Raw genomic sequence first — 15,901 nt, 5'->3', positions numbered from 1 at the left:
TATTTAATGATTCTGATGAACATGGATAGTTGTAAATTGGTTTTCTCTTTTCTAGTGTTTGCCCAGTAATTGTAATATTTTTTTCACCTGAAGAAGTATAAACATTATCAATTTGTAATATAAGCAAAATTGAATCTTGTCCTTTTTGGATAGATTATATTTTTTAAAGGATAGTCAAACATGTGGTCACTTTATGTGAATATATTATTTTTGTTTAGAACATTTATGTAGACAAACACAAACCTGTTTATTTGCAAGTATTCATCGTATGTTTACTTTAAATGTATATACTTATATACAAGTGACAAGTGTCAGGCAAGAGTATATCTCAGGCATAAATATATGATATGTACACGTGTAGGCCAGGCATAAGAATGTAGAATGAGGTTAGGTTAGAGGATATTTTGACATTGAATAAAAATCATGAAATCCATGCGGTCTTTTATTAATTAAACCCGACTAATAATTAACAAATAACAAATATAAGTCAACTATTCAACAAATGTACATTAACAAGTTTGTACATTAACACCAAGAGTTTTAATAAATTATAAGTGAAATTTATAAGTTTGATAAAAAAACTGAATAAACGAAACAATTAGGTTATTTATAAATTTGTGTTGTGTTTAAAGCTTCATTTTGAAGTTTAATTCCGTAAATCATACAAGGTTAGTATAAAATATTAAGTTATTAATTAACGATAATCTTTTGTTTATTTGATTTTATCTTTTTGAAATTTTTCAAGCTTCATCTCCCAAAAAGTATTAGACATACGGAACTGTGGGTCGGCTTAAATTGTTCCAAATTTAGTTTATTTTTCAAATGATAATAGCAATTCTTGCCAAAAGCTCATTGTTTTTGAATTGAACTGAAAAAAGTCCGAAAATTTTATTACGCCGGTAGCACAACCTCTTTTTTGATTGCTAAATGTGGTTTTGCACTCTCCTAACGGGTCGGAATTGCAAATCAAAAATGTACCTTTACATCGCGTTATGTGATTTTAGCTGTTTTTTTGGTAAGATTTTACTGGCGTAATAATCAAATCTTTCGTTTTAAATTCATCTTATAGTCGCATCAGAATATGTTTTTAGTCAGGAGTCCTCAATAACAGCTCCGATTTTGATGAATTTTTTTTCAAAATTATTCAGTATTTTCAGTATTATTTAAAATCAGAAATATTTAAGTTGGCGGAAATAGTCTGGAGGAGGAACAGCCAAAAGAAATTTTGAGGATATATTGATTTTATAAATATAAGAAAGATCTAATATAGTGACTCTGACAATGTTGAAGTTGTCATACTTGATATCATCATTATAATTATATAATCACAAATAATTAAAATAAATTTTCTTTTCCAGAATAAACGTTTATACTATTGTCTTGATGGAAAAAATACCATTACTCGTAACATGGATAATATTATTCGAGCATATATATCAAGAGACGTAGCACTGTCGTTTGTGGCGGTAAAAGCAACTCAAAACAAAAAAATTTTCAAAGATACAAATTTTTTCACTTGTATAAAAAGGATGTAAGTTATTTTATATTGCAGGATTACTCTCGTTGACAACTAATTAATTATTTCTTAATCATATGTTATTATTTTATACATAATTATAATTATTATTTTTTTATTACTTATTTAATTACGTACATAATTAATTAAAATTTTTTATTTTAGCTGCTGTAAGACAAAAATCCCAAAAAAATCAAGATATTATTCCTGACACCAAATTGCATCAAGCATTATCGTCAGTGCTAAATAATGCTAAAGATTGGGATGGCCACAGAGTAGCCAGGATAAAAAAACAAGAAAATAAAAAAATAACTTTTTTTTGTTCACTTTTTTAAAAATTATTTTTTTTTTTGCTGTGTACACAATTTTTAATATATAATAAATAATATTTTTAATTACAATAATAATAATAGTGTAATAATTTTTACAAGATTGTTTCTGAAAGGGCCCGGACCGGGCATACCGGATTTGGATTAGCCAAGGTATGTAACGCAGATGATTGATTTGGACCCGATTAGGAATTCCGAATCTGGTCCCGATATAGTTCTCCTGATTGGGTCCCGACAAGGATTTCCTGATCGGGTCCAGGTACATCATCTGCGTTACACACCTTATCTGGTCCAGATAAGGTTTTCCTGATCGGGCCCCGATAAGGTTTTCCTGATCGGGTCTTGATAAAGTTTGCCTGATCTGGTCCCGATCAGGTTTGCCTGATCTGGTCCCGATAAGGTTTTCCTGATCGGGTCCCGACAAGGTTTTCCTGATCGGGTCCAGGTACATCATCTGCGTTACACACCTTATCTGGTCCAGATCGGGTATGCCCGGTCCGGCCCTGGTAAGGATCACGAAAAAATTTCTAGTCGGGCTGGTAATGGGAAAATAATAGTCAGTAATAAATTTTGTTACAAGTTCAGATTAAATTTCAGTTTTAAAAGTGCTCCGAAAAGGACGTCAGAAAAAAACCAAGTTAAACCAGCCGTGCAAATTGTGAAAATTTTGAAATCCATATTCCATTTTTAATAAAAGTTTTATTTTGTGCCTTAAAATTAATAAATGGATTAAAGTTATTTAAAAATAGTATGTAAATTACCTTATTCCTCAATAAATACGCTTAAAATGTATTTTTTTTAAACTAACTGAATAAATTTCTGATCAACCTATATAGAGTCTGTTTTAGCCATTTATTCCCACGTTTTCAACTGGAAAAGGGTCCATAGAGGCAAACAATGCCAAAATAATATTCCCTTTTCTCTACAATTTTCAATAACCAAAGGTCAGATTGTAAGCAGCTGTGTACTCAATCATGTGTTACTGCATAGCACATTTATTGTGATTTTTTCTCTAAACTTTATAGAGAAAAATGTAGATAGTTGGAAAATTCCACGATATTAAAGGTACAAGATAACATTAAGATGGAATTATCTTTGTAATAATTTTTAACAATAAAAAAGGATATGTAGGTATTTGCTAATTAAATCACTGTCAGAGTAATATTTAAATGGTTAAATATGTTGTACAATATTGTTTAATCTTTGTTTGTAGTAGATGTAGTTTAACTTTAAATAAAACTAAATGATATAATGTTTAACAATAATTTCATAGTATGATCAAATATTAAACCAAGAGGGCACAGTACGTTGAGAATATAATTTAAATGTGATTAAAATGAATGAACTAGAATGTATATAACTGATTAAAGAGTTTTTTTTTTTTTATTAATAGCTTTGCCCACTTTTAGAAAACGTGATAAAAAATAGTAACTACCTGAAATTAAAGAACTTTTGAACATTCCGTCAATTGAAACAATTATGCTAATAATTTAAAATTTCGGAATCTTTCAAATAATTTAATCGAAAAATTCCGGATGTTAATATTTCTGAATAAAAATATTACCTTAAAGCAATATGAGTTCCAAGTTCCAGCATTACACTGAAAAAATGTTAATCAAACCCTATGTGCTAATCATGCCATTTGCCACTTAGAAAGTAGCCTTGAAAGAAAAACTAGCCGAGGTAATTAAGATCTTTGTAGCATGCCTTTCATTTAGACGGTCAATATAAAAAGCCATTTAATTTGTCACGAATCAGGTATGTCCCAATTAAGGTGGATTCAACTGTGTTGTTGAACAAAATAATTTCCATTGATTTGTTTACTAACTTAGACAATATAATGATTCCCGCCATTGCAACAAAATTAATTTAATTATAATAGTTGTGATGGGCTGGTGTAGTGCTTGGTATATGTATGAAGGAGGTGCACTCAGCCTCTGAAATTGAGGAGCTGATAAATAAAATTATCAACGGAAAGGTGGTAAAACACATACATGGTATCACAATGGGCTCTATAGCCTAAGTGTGTCCTTCGTGGACAGCGAATATAACCTAACCTAACCTAAGACAAGATAATGAAATTTCAATAGCGTAAAGAGTGATTTTCAGCAATCTCTGATATTGATATTTTGTATAACAATAAAACTGTTATTTGTAGAAAGCTATTATTTAAACTTGTAAATAAAGAATGAAGCTAAAAATAATAACATTATTTAATTAGTGCCCAAGCGGCAACGTTAATCGAAAAGTGACTTTACTGTGTAAGACAAATTTCATCTATGATAATTTTTGTATACCAAAAAACCTCAAATGTATCTTATATAAGACAATAAATAATACAAAAACATAGAATAGATAAAGATGTAAAATGCAGTAGTTTATTTACATTTATATGGTAGTCGTGGTTCATGTAGTTGGTTCAGGTGACAGGTTATACAAGATCGATTGCTTATTGAACATATTGCTGAACATCTTTCAGATATCAGTAAGTTACTTTAGTTTTTTTTTTTTTCTATACTATGGCTAATTTTTTATATTTTATGTAAGAGTGTGTTATTATTGTATGCAATTTATATATATGTAGAATATTTTTGCTCAGATTGTCTGGATTATTTGTTAAGAAGTAAAAATACTTTTTGTTGGTGTTTCTGTTCATATACCAGCGGAACGATAATTTTGTTTTTTGAGGTTTTTCTATTAGGAATTAAAATGACGAGAGTGATACGTCCGAATTTTTACCGATATTTATTGCTTCAAATAACCCCAAAATTCTCAAGAAACTGCTATCAAATTTTCAAAATGTGTATAACAAGTACTCCAGGTCCAATTATAATTGTTCCATTAACTTTGATAAACGATCATTATTTATTTTAGCAAAATTATCTTGAAAAGTTAATATTAGTGTGATTTGATGGTGTATTGGTAAGCATATCCGCTCTTTATGCGAAAGATCATACCCCAGCAACGATGGTTGATTTTTTTATTCCATTTTTGTTGCCCAAAGAGTAAGCAATCTTTAACTAAGCAAACCAAAAATTAGCTTATAAATTATTGAAAAATAAGATCAAGAAAAACAAAAAGATTGCGGTAATGGGATTCCAATTAGGAACGAATTTTCTTATATCCAAAACTAGTTATGCATATGCATTCATTACTATTTTTGGACATAAATAGTACAAAATTCGCGTACTATAATAAATAAAAATAATACAAAGAAGGATAACATATCGTGGTTACCATGGATATGGCACACAGCCGCAAACAAAGCATATCTCATTTTATTACGTAACGGTTTTTGTCAGTTTGCTCACCATGGAAAACCGTGTCAAGGAACTTCGTTCCAAAGGCCTAGACTTTTTATTGTATGCACTTTTATATCTTATTTTTGTATAAGATACAAATAAATTTTTAAAATGTAATCGAAAACCTCTTAAATTATTTCTTTTAATTATAACTACTTTTAAGAATTATGTTCAAATGTTATTAAAAACTGTAACTAATACACATTTTGAAGTCATTAGTATCAATTGAATATTTTGCCATGAGAAAAATAGAATTCGTCTAAAGCCTAATGTATATACCTTATTTCAGTGGCGCAGGTATTGTGGTAGTTTCGAGAGACCAAAATAGAGAGAAATGTAACATTGTTTTTCAAGGAACGATACTGCTATTGTATTTTATTTAAAACCTTGCAGCGGCTATAAGTAATAAATATTGTAAAAATAGACACCCAACTTTAGAATAACAAAAAAAAATATTAAAATAAAAATTGTTGGGCCTGAATTGGGCATATAAAGGGACCAATTTTAAAAAAACTTTTTTTCAGCTACTCCTCACGGTAAAAATTGATAACATATAAAAAGTTTTCGTGATATACATAATGTTTTCCAATACTAATCTCGAAAAAGAAAAGTCTTTTTGGCTAAATGTTTCTGTGATATTTTTATCTTTTTAATGCAAGGAATCTAACCTTAAACATTTTGCAACACTATAATACACTCTTTAATGTAGTCACAATCAATACGGGGATCTTTTTCTTTGTAAAGTAACTTTTTTTATAGGGAATCATAGACTCAAAGTAAAGGTTTTGTAATCACAGTCATACGGACCTTAATGATTGTATCTGCCCCTATCATGATACACTACTGATTCCAGCTTGGACTAGCTATAAGTATGCATAAATAAATTTAGAACAATAAATATATATTTGAAAAAAGATCAATAACCCTTTTATATGCATAACTAATTTTGTGCATACACAAAACAATTGAACGTTTGTATATCAGAGTTTGTTAAATGTTCACATATGCATACATGTTTTTATTTACGGATAGATGACCGTGAGCACACAGCGAGTAAACAAGTAAAAGGTCTATAATTCCATTATGTCTGAATTTGCACGAGTGCAAAACTTTAGTTTGGTATACTCAAAATTGAGATTTTATTCGTGCTCAAAGTATTAATATTTATCGATTTTATTGATTTTTAGATTTTTCTATCATTTTTGTGTTTGCTACTTATCAGAGAAAAGACAGACATCGATAAAAATGGCAACGAAAGAACAGAAAGTCTAAGAGATTGAAAACTTTTTTATTTTGCAAAGAGCATGTCATTTTGCATAATTCTTCTTTTTTAGTTTTGCGTTGAATAATTCACTTTCCCATAAATACGGCTGATACTGAAGTCGTGTGAGTGCGACCCCTGTAGTCCACATGACTAACTACCCAGAAAGGGAAAAAACATTAAAAAAAAAGTCTTGTTAGCCTCAATAGATTATTCTTCGAACATGAACTGCAGCTTACGCTGGAACGATCATTATCTCCATAGATAAATGATTTGTCTTGTCCACTTTTCAGATTCTGTTTATTCAGTTTTTACCAGTTTTTTTTAACCATTAAAAAATAAGCGTCGAATAGGCCCATTCACGTGTTAATATCATAACTGGTTCGCGAGATAATCGAGGCGAAAGAATCCGAACGAACATCGGAACATACGCACATACGTATACACACACACACACACACACACACAAATATCACATTGAAAAGGTTTGAGTAGGATATTGCGGCCTTCAAACCGCGGAAATATGTAAAACTGGAGATTTTCCAAATCGGCCCCATGACATTGACTTCCTCTGGGGAGTTAACAACAACAAAACGGAAAAAACTAATGTTCAGAATAATGTCCATAGAAGAGAGTAAAGGATTATTAGCTCAAGGTATAGAACTAATTGTATTTATATGTAATATGAGAAACATACACACAAGTTCCCAATTATATTTTAATGATTGAATCTATCAGAAACATATGTTTAAAACCCCACTCATATTTGTTTATTTTGATATTTATAACCTAGTCATGATAACAAAATCGCGTTGTTGGAATTTGCTTATTGCGAATGAAATACGCCACCGTAATACATAATGAACAAGTAATGCATAATGAAATGTAACCTTATCAAAAAATATCCACTTATTATTTTTCAAAACATATAAATTCTACTAAAAATCATTAACAATTGTTCTGGACTTAAAAGTTTTGTATCAGACAATGAATATGACAGGAAAAATAAAAATACAAAGACGGAAATATTAAAAGATAAAGGTAAATTTGTCATATATTAATGAGTCATATGTATATACAATATACATACATGAGTTTAATTATTGCTAAACATATTATACTATTTAGTCAGTTGATGAGTAATTTCATGTTTGATTATTTATTAGTCAGAGTACTCCCGCAATACAGTTAAAACCGGTTATAACGGCATCGGGTACAACGAGAAATCGATTTTATAGACAAAATGCAAAGTGACCTAGTCCCGATATTTCGTGCGATAATGAGCTATTTAACCCAAGCAAAATGAGTGGGTAAGTAGTTCTTATCACACAGGCGTAGATAAAGTATATTATTTTTATTTTGAGCATTGTAATTTATCGCCATTGACTCCCAACATAAGTGTACACACTTCCATTTTAATATAAAATTCTCATTTCATTTATAAAGACTATCGATTATAACAAACATAATTGTTTTCCCTTACAATGTCATTATAACCGAGTTCCACTGTAAATTAGTTTAAAATGCATAATGGATACGTGTAATAATATAAAACTGAATTAACAACAAAATTTTAGCTACATCAGGTAAAGTGCTGTACTTTGGACACAATATGCATTGAATCAAACGTCAGTTTCTTTGGGAAAAAATTGAAGGGGGTTAAAATTGAAATCAATAAAGTAATTCCAACTATTAAGGCGAAAAAATTGTAAAATATCTTTCTATAGTGAACTATAAAGTTTGCATTTTGACGAGATCATCTTCAGATACAATCAGTAAGACTGATTTGAACTGATTCGAAGTCTATAACTTTGTCTCATATATTAAGAAATATAGTTTTTATCGATAGCTGTTTATATCATTTGTGTGTATTTTTTGTCAATAATGGTAATATTAGAAGTGATCATCCCCCCGCAAATCCATTGTAATATTTAAAAACTGATCTTAAAAAACAAATAAATGTAAATTGCAACCCGAGGTACGACAGTCACCCGTACCTGTAAATACAGGACTTAACAAAAGACTTCCATATAATTGTTATGTTGTTGTGAAACCATAAAAATTACATGCATTTCCTACAATGCTTTTAAAGCTTATCATTTTTATTGAAAAACTATTTCGTTTTAGCTGAAAGTTGGCTTATATTAATTAAGGATGAACAGCCTCCGCTTGTGGCTAAGTTAATGAAATTAAAATTTTATAATAAGAAATTATAGACAAATTGTACTATAATGGATCAGTTGACTATTTTTGTTTCAACCTTGCAGTATAAGAATCTTCAATGCTTTTTTTTTCAAAAATTTTTGTCGTCTTTACCCACTTTATACTGTATACAGTTTCCATTTTAAACCAGTCCATCTATTGCATTTGTTGTTAATAATTTATAAAATTTAAAATTTTCGATTTACATTTTATTAATTATTTTATTTCTTTAAACATTTTATTCAAAATAAAAAAATATTTTTAATACTTTACATTAAAATTTATGTAAAGAACATGATATAAATTAGGAGTAAGCATCCAAACTAATTAATTTTTTATCCAATCAATCAATAATATTTTTATGCAAATAAAAATCCGTCTAATAATCAAAAAAATCTTTATTTTAAAATTAAAGAATCATTAACATTTTATCATGTTCACCATTTATCATTTTAAAAGGGTAATAACTTATAATTGGAAATTAGAAATGTAGGTATGATATTTTTAATTTATTTATGTAAACCATTAATTAAATGTCTACAATTTATATCATGCCCACAAAAAATTAAGAAAAAATAACATTAAATTTAATGTTATTTTGTTGTTTTTATAATTTACATAAGTGGGCCTTATACAATTTAATTTTTAAAATTTTTAAAACGCTGGAATTGACTAATTTAAATTTGGTTAATGAAAATTTATAAATTTTAACCATATGGCTTTAAATAAAATGATTATTTATAATTAATCAACTTCTTCGTCAAGAAATTAAATATTCAAAATTCGGGCTAAAATAACTTTTATAATTACCTACGATAAGGTCAGATATATAGATTTTATCTAAGACTATTTATACACAAGCACACAATGAGAAACAGTAGGTACTAGTTTCAAGAAAGTATCCTCTTGATATGGGGCAAGAAGTTATTTTTTTCTCTCAAGAAATTTTTTACTTGCAATTATTTAATTTTTAAGCAGTCAGATACTTTTTTTCTTGAATTTAGTACTTAGGTCGATGACTTAAGAATTATTGACTTGGTATAAGAGCATCAACAATAGTCTAGTAAACAAGTGTACTTCAATCCACTGATTATTAAAAAAAGTCAAGGCTGATGTCTAGTTCTCCTAATGAAATGTTCAATAATTTATATTTTATGTAAATAAAATATAATCTTAGAATTCTTATGAAACAGTCGAAGGTTGTTTTCAATTCATCGGTCCATTTTTGAGAGAAAAAGTTGTATGCGGGACAAGTAGAGGGACTTTTTTGAAAGCAATTTGATATCTAAATTCATTGAAACAAATTCCATGATTAGTCTCTAAATTACTTAATGTTAGCGAGATATTCTGCTAATCGCATCTTTCATCCCGCTTTTCTAGTGTTACATGTACAGAGTGTTCCAAAAAAATGTATACACTGGTGAAGCTTCAACGAGATTTACCAACGAGATTCGCAATAACTTATTTGTCAGATTAGGCTGGGGAAGAACGAATAGTCCAAAGTACCCTAAATAAAGCCAGCTACAATCAGTAAGATAAAAGCAGTCAGTGAAAATGAATGTGCCGAAATACCAGTTAAAAGCCATCTGAATACTTTCTATAAATGGCTGTTTTCTTCACTCCTTCACATTTTTTCAAATTAAAAAATTTTACCGCATTTTATTAATTATAAATGTTACAGATATAAAAATAGTGTATATTTTTTGGGACACTGTGAGGGCTTTTTACAGGTTAATAAGAACATCAACAGTGAACTGTATTCCAAAATTCAGCTATCGCGAAATTTTTTAGAGGAAGGCTTTTATCATGCGTTTGTTCAACTGGAGAAATAAAGATCTACGTAAGAATTGCATAGAATTATAGGTATTATATGTTGAAATAAATATCTTATAGTTATTAAGGTATGTATTTTACAAACAATATTATTATTAATAGACAAGAACAATAAGTGCTAAATTATAATAGATTATAGTTTTATTTAAACTTATAGCAATTAATAAAAAGAAAATGTAAATATTTCAAAATAAAATGTCAGCTTATTCTAGATTAATGTATGAATAAACATGAAATCAATTAGAAATGATTATGATAAATATGATTATTGGGTTTGATTTAACATGCATGTAAAATAAAATATCTTTAGTTCTGTTATAAATGTTATTTATTGTTTGTTTGCTATAGATTGAATTCAATATAAGTACATAGTCCAGAAATTTTACAACTTACACCCTTAACTACTTGATCTATTCAGACCCATGGTTTTTGACGGAGCTTATACGTCCATCAAAATTTAGCAACCTTGTCTTTTCTTTTGGATCTAGCCTGGAGAATTTTGTAGAAAATTATGGGAAGTTAACGAATATCATCATACAAAAAGGATAAATTTTTTCATATAGTTACAAGCAAACCAATTGTTTTTGGTTGATAATACTTTGTTTATCTCCACCCATGACATAAGAAGTACTTGTCTGACTCAGTATCCGTGGAAAAAATAGTTCAATATCCCCGTGCGGTGATGAATTCATTACCGCACTTGTGTCGTAATAAATTCATTACCCCATTCCAAAACACTGTCTATTTTTATCAATAATTTTTTATCACTAATTTTCTATTTTTATCAATAATTCATGACAAATTTCAAATAGTAATTATCGTTGTTCACATTTTAAATGCGCAGATAAAGTTTTGTACGATATACTTCTGCGATTTTCCAACTCGTTCTACACACTCGATGTGCAAATTTCGAAGGCGTACATTATTACTACTGTCATCTCACTAGTATCGTAAATCATTATTATTGATTTGCAGGGGATTTCACTGTTTCTTTGTTCGTTTGCATGTCTTTCCAATTTTTATGAACAAGGAAATATTTTATGTATATCAGCTGAATTATCGAAATATTCAGGGAAAATTATTATATTAAAATGTGGTACGTGTGACTTCCGCTGGAAGTTAAAGGTTTCTAAATTATTCACACCAATGTTTGATTACCCTTGAAATTTTGGCTATGTGTACTTCCGTTTCAAGGGCCCTCCTATAGTAGGGAAGGTAAAGTCACAGCATTACTATGTTGTTTTCTTCTGTAGGCGGTGAACTGCGGAATAAGAATATTTTCTAAATAATTACATATTCTGAACGTAGTCCAAAAAATTTGAAGCATCGTCAAATAATATACCAAAAGATTGAACCTTAAGTGAAATGTATACAATACAATAAACCGAGATTTTTCATATTCCTGTCCGTTTTCAACTGCTTTTATCTGAAATATAATGTTTTAAATTGCCTTTAATCATAGTTTACACGGAGTGTCCTTTTTTTTTAAGTCGGTTAAACGTATATTTTCAAAGATAATTGAAATAAATGTTATTTATAAATTGAGTATAATAAAAGGTTTAGCATTGAGTAATTTATATTGCATTCAATTTTTTTCTATCGTTTTTGAAAAAAAAATGACCAATGTCCATGGAGGATAAAATTAATATAATCTATTATTATTATTATTTTTGTATTATCGAATAGTAAGAGTCAACACAGAGTGAGCTAAGAAGCATGTACCAAAAACAGTTTTATTACAAAAAAAAGGTATCATTTGTTTGTTAGGTATTACCATCCATAAATATCTGTTCGAAATATTTATGATGCCAGATTATAAAAATAATCATAAATCGAAAAAAATATGTAATAAAAATTTGTTAGCTTAGAGAATTCTCTAAGAGAAAAAAAGACAATTTTCTTAAAATCGAATATTATTGCATTTTTAATTTTTCAAAAATTTTTATTTCAAAATTTTGTTCTTCTGTCGATTTTTCTCATTAACAAACTTGACCTTTCAAATTCAAAACTTTCCTGATTTTACCAAATTTTATTTTAATCGGACTTAAATTGCGACCGCTAGAGAGGGTACAAATACATAAAAACATAGATACAAACATATATATGTATAGATAAATTTTAACGATTGTCATTTTTGACATCTATAAAGAATGATCGATGAACATTTGACGAAATTTTTTCGAAATTCCATCATCAGCACAAAAGCAATAGCTCCATTTAATACGGAAATTCGCTAACAATAAATATTACACCTCAATTTGTCAGAACTTTTCTTTTATAAGTTAAATATTTACCATCGTCACATCAAAATTCCAAATATATCGCTAGATTATGGCGTTAAATGGCCTATAAAATTTTGACTACTCCAAATAATATTCGTTTTAATAGTGATCAAACATCGACTGTCAAGTTCATGTATTACGGCAAGATTTTACTTTAAATGAAATTGTAAAAATTTAAACTATCCGATTACGACAAAAAAAATGTCAAAACCAAAAATTGTTCGGACTGGAAAGAATAATATTCATGCATTATTCCAAGTGGCTGAAATAAGAGTTGCTAAAGATTTTAGATATCAAAATGTCCTATGTATTAACTCGATTATTTGATATAATCTTGTATCATCTTGTATGATATTAAAAACAAAATTTGCTCACACGATTCTATGATATATGTTTCAATATTATTATGATTAATTTACATAAACAATTTAAACAAATTTATCGCAAATTCATTATAAATTAATATAATCACTGTTTTTGAAAATGATTAGTAGGCAGGTAATAAATAAATTTTATGAAAAACATGTTTTTGTGTTTCTATTTGTCTTATAGATATATAATATTTCAATTGATTTATTGATGAAAAATTTTAAAATATTAAAAAATCAACTATGCAACGGAATGAATTTATTGTAGATAATCTCTTTAAATATATTTTGTTTCTGGTAGTTGGTAATTTAATAAACTTTAATTGAAAAATGCAAACTTATGCTTAATAAACTTCCATGAAAATTACAAAAATTTTCGTTAGTCATTATTTCTCACCATTTATGTCCAGTCTTTTCTTTTTTTAAAGCTAAATAAAGAGTGAAATTTGAAACAAAATTAAGCTAAAAATTACTCCATGAGAGTGCTACGAAATATCTCGTTTAGTATACATTCTTGTTTACTCTTCCCAGAGTTTTCACCATACTATCTGATTCTAATAAACGAAGAAAAAAACTAATAATCTTCAATCAACTGTCAATATCATTTTCTTTAAATATATCAAACGATTTTCTTAAGCTGAATCTAACAAAAAGTCGGATTGTAAAAACATTATCGGCTTGGAATCGTTAATGATATAGACGTACGATAGCGATGCAACATATCGATATGGCCACATTATATTGAAGTTTCTGCCATAAACGCCTTGTTTAAAAATTTTTATATTCTGAAGAACAAATGTACAACATAATCTTTAAGCGTGTGTCCTTCACACAATCAAATTTATTGTCACTATCGAACTATTGACGTTATTTTTTTAGATTGTGTAGAAATACTAACCAATTGTTATTATGTAAAAGGTAAAATATTGACAACTCAACGGGCAAAGAAAAGACACGATTACTTCGATGATATACATACACGATGATAAAATGAGGTAATTTTAAAATCAATATTTATTGATCACATTCCCAAACTTCTAAAATATATATTCTTCGAGGTGCTTTGATGTATGTGTGATAAAGTTTTGCTAGTAGACGTCGTTCTACCACCGGTAGTCCAATGCATATGCATAGTTTTATTATTAAATTAAATAATATAAATACAAATGTTGTTTAATTTTATTAATTTAGTCATTAAAATACAATACACAAGTTGAAATTAAGATCATTATTATTATAATTATTTTAAATACTAATTACAACCACTTATCATATGCAACAGACTATATTATTATGTTTGTAATATAAAAACTATTATACTGGTCGAAACTAGTTGAATAAATATAGCCTATAAATGGTTTTTAAGGCCTCGTTAAAGTAAACCTAAAAGGATAGAGCGGCGATAATGTTATAAAATACAGCCCAAAAGGCATATTCTTGTTTAGAGACGTTTTTGGTTAAAAAATTGTTGGTGGGGCTACCAAAAAATTTCAGACGGACCTTTTCGGACAGAATTTTCTGCAAACAACCAGAATCTGGTATTAAAATTAGGTAATTTAAAGAAGTTATTTTAGCGGACTGGCCCCCTTTCAAAATACAACTAGTCGAAGTTTTTTCATTCCCCCCAAATATAAGTAAATCCGTATTTTACAGTTTTTATACCATGTATATATGAAATATACATAGTATATTAAGTTTAGTCCCAAGTTTGTAACGCTTAAAAATAATGATGCTAGGAAAAAAATTTTGTCATAGGTGTTAATAAAATCACCTAATTAGTCCATTTCCGGCTGTCCGTCCGTCCGTCCGTCCGTCCGGCCGTCTGTGGACACGATAACTCAAAAACGAAAACGATATCAAGCTGAAATTTTTACAGCGTACTCAGGACGTAAAAAGTGAGGTCAAGTTCGTAAATGAGCATCATAGGTCAATTGGGTCTTGGGTCCGTAGGACCCATCTTGTAAACCGATAGAGATAGAACAAAAGTTTAAATGTAAAAAATGTTCCTTATCAAAAATTAACTTTGCGTATTCCATTCAAAATTATTAATTATTCCAAAATTACAAGTATTGGTTTTTTCGATTTTTTGGAATTTTTTTAAGGGGTACCCATCCCCTTTATACAAAATCGAAAAAATGTTGGCTCCGATTTCGATAAAACTCTGTTTATAAGGTAATTTTGACCCATAATTTACAAAAATCGTATTTATATAACGATTAGGAAACTAGTTTCGGAGATATTGAGCCAAAATATGGGATAATGGGTGATATTTCAACAACTATGCTTCTAATCATCAAATGAATACGATTTTTGAATTTTTTGGGTCAAAATTACCTTATATACTAAGTTTTATCCAAATCAGAAACAATAAATTTTTTTCGATTTTTTGGAATTTTTTTAAGGGGTACCCCTTTACAAAAATCGAAAAAATCGAAAAAAAAATCTTGGCTCCGATTTCGATAAAACTCTGTTTATAAGGTAATTTTGACCCATAATTTACAAAAATCGTAATTATATGACGCTTAGGAAACTAGTTTCGGAGATATCGAGACAAAATATGGGATAATGAGTGATATTTCAAAAACTATGCTTCCAATCAACAAATGAATACGATTTTTGAATTTTTTGGGTCAAAATTACCTTATATACTAAGTTTCATTCAAATCAGAAACCATAAATTTTTTTCGATTTTTTGTTTATGTACTTTAGTTTATGTATATGAAATATACCAGGTATACTAAGTTTTGTCCCAAGTTTGTAACGCTTAAAAATATTGATGCTATGAACAAAATTTAGGTATAGGTGTTC

General features: G+C 28.6%; 1 long non-coding RNA gene across 1 annotated transcript; it reads left to right on the top strand.

Moving 5' to 3' along the window:
- The first annotated feature begins 578 nt into the window (after positions 1 to 578).
- On the top strand, positions 579 to 1,847 carry LOC123299049. The gene is made up of 3 exons (XR_006535298.1): positions 579 to 668; positions 1,359 to 1,531; positions 1,682 to 1,847. It is a non-coding gene; the product is annotated as an uncharacterized LOC123299049 (long non-coding RNA).
- Positions 1,848 to 15,901: the final 14,054 nt, after the last annotated feature.

The sequence above is a fragment of the Chrysoperla carnea genome, chromosome 4 (assembly GCF_905475395.1).
Source record: "Chrysoperla carnea chromosome 4, inChrCarn1.1, whole genome shotgun sequence".
NCBI lineage: Eukaryota > Metazoa > Arthropoda > Insecta > Neuroptera > Chrysopidae > Chrysoperla > Chrysoperla carnea.
Note: the sequence above shows the minus strand (reverse complement) of the source record. Positions and strands in the feature narration are given on the sequence as shown.